Genomic DNA, 2,465 nt, shown 5'->3' with positions numbered 1-2,465 from the left:
AGGAAAGGATGGATGTTTAGAGAGATGTAACTGACTACATATGAGTACGTGTGGAGTGTGAACACGAGGCGAGAATTCCATACACAGTCAGATGTTTTCAGTGCCTAGAGAAAGGAGGTATTATATAGGCAGACTTTAATTGCGAGAGTCTTTTTGTTGTGCCTATCTGCAACTCAGCATCTCGACTACATGGTGAGTGGCAACTTTTCTTCTTATAATATTGATACATTCCATCCAGGATTTTCCATTGTTTGTTATTATGCTAGAAAGGAGTTTTAGCTGGTAGGTATTACAGGCGATTTTTTTTACACATATAGCTGATGTGCTCCTTCCATGTAAGATGTTCACCTATTATAATACCCAGGAATTTATGTTTATCTGTTGTTTTACTTGAATATTCTGGTTCAGTATCCACTTGCCTTGCTTTATAATTGAGCAAAACTCCATCAGAATTCGCATGAATGCAAAATCTCACGGCGATAACATTGAATAAAATGTTCTCAATTTTCCAACTGCGTCAATTGCTTAAAACTACATGAGCTTTTGACCAAGCACTCCTTGGCCATTGTCAATATCAATAAAAAAAGTGATAAAAACTTTCTTGAGACTGGTGGATTGACTGGGAGGCTGAATAAAAATATAAATTGAAAGTAAAAATACGTATGGCAGTCACAGGATCCTTTTCCTCTTGAGTTTCATCATGTACACCACCACACTTTGCAAACACTGAAAGGGGCAAAGATGGTGTCTAGAATCTAATAAGTGCAAAGAACATAACAAAACAAAACACTATTTTGGAACAAGTCTCAACATACTAATGCTCTGTCTGCTTGAGAGAGATAGGGAGAGAGAGAGAGAGAGAGAGGGAGAGGGAGAGGGAGAGGGAGAGGGAGAGGGAGAGGGAGAGGGAGAGGGAGAGGGAGAGGGAGAGGGAGAGAGAGAGAGAGAGAGAGAGAGAGAGAGAGAGAGAGAGAGAGAGTTTATATTATTAAGAGTATATCCGTCTGAATGAATTGTTTAAATAATGACCCATGTGTTACTTCAACCTCTGGTTACACACAGCAGGTAATAGGTATAAGCATAACCAGTGCTTTTTTTCTGGAAAAAAAGGTACCAATACACACAAAGAAGATGCTATTCCAGCAACTTCCACAATTTTAACATATCATCTGATGTACACTCATCATTTCTTAAGTGGTTCTTGCTTTTGCTATAAACTGCAGAATGATCACCATGGAGCAGCCATGAATCTACATACTTGTTTGGTTTAGCGATCCAAAACAGGGAAGGGGAAATCAGTTAGTCATGCCAGAAGTACCCTCCACCACAGACAACGAGGTGGTTTGCAGAGTATGACATAGATGTAGGTGACTGAGAGGACGCCCTGCCATCCTGATGAACAGCAGTGCAGAAATTGTTTATACATGCATAGCTTACCTAGATAAAGTAACTATAAAACAACGGAAAATCCAGGATGGAATAACAATAATATTATGAAAAGGATAGATTAGTATAACAACAAACATAATCAGTTTTTGACAGTATAATGTAATTGAATAGATACAATAAAAGATACTCACCAAGTGGCGGCAGGAGAACACATACACATAAAAGAATTTTATACTTATGCAAGCTCTCAGAGCCAGTGGCTCCTTCTTCCAGCAGAAGGGTTGAAGGGGAAGGAAGTGGGAGGAAGGAAAATGACTGGAGAGGTTTAGGAAAATGTGTAGGATTCACAAAAATCACCTAAACAACTGGTGTGGGAAGACTTATCAGACAGGATTAGAAGGAAAGATTGATCATTGGGGACTGCACCAGACGAGATTTGAAAACCTGAGAGCTTAAAGGCAGAAGACAGGGTAATATGCAAGAGAGATATTCCTGCTCAAACATCATGCACGAGTTAATGAGAGTGAAAAGCTAACTGCGTGGTACGTAACAGAGTTGGGAGAGAGACAGCGAAAAAAATAGACAGATCAGAAAATGAAAGATGTAGAAACTAAAAAGGAGTGAAGAAATGAGTATTTACTGTGAAGAAATGCTGAGACAGAAGAAATTAAAGTAAATTAAGATTCTTCCCCTGGATACAAACTCCGCAGGTGAAAACTAGCACAACAACATGTTCTCATTTCTCACCACTAATGTGGCCTTAATTTACATTAATTCCTTCCATATCAGCATTTCTTCACAGTAATTACTCTTTTCTTCACTACATTTTAGTTTTCTACATTTTTCATTTTTTGAACTGTCTGTTTCTCACCATCCCCCTCCTACCTCTGTTACGTATCATGCTCTTAGCTTTTCACTATTATTAACTCGTGCATGATGTTTCAGCAATAATCTCTGCCTTCCATATTACCCTGTCTTCCCTATAAGCTCACAGGTTTTTAAATCTCATCCAGTGCAGCCCCAAAAATCATCTTTTCCTCATCCCATATGGTAAGTCTCCCCTGACTTGCAGTTCT

Source organism: Schistocerca serialis, chromosome 1 (genome assembly GCF_023864345.2).
Source record: "Schistocerca serialis cubense isolate TAMUIC-IGC-003099 chromosome 1, iqSchSeri2.2, whole genome shotgun sequence".
Taxonomy (NCBI): domain Eukaryota; kingdom Metazoa; phylum Arthropoda; class Insecta; order Orthoptera; family Acrididae; genus Schistocerca; species Schistocerca serialis.
This window is presented reverse-complemented; position numbering follows the sequence as displayed.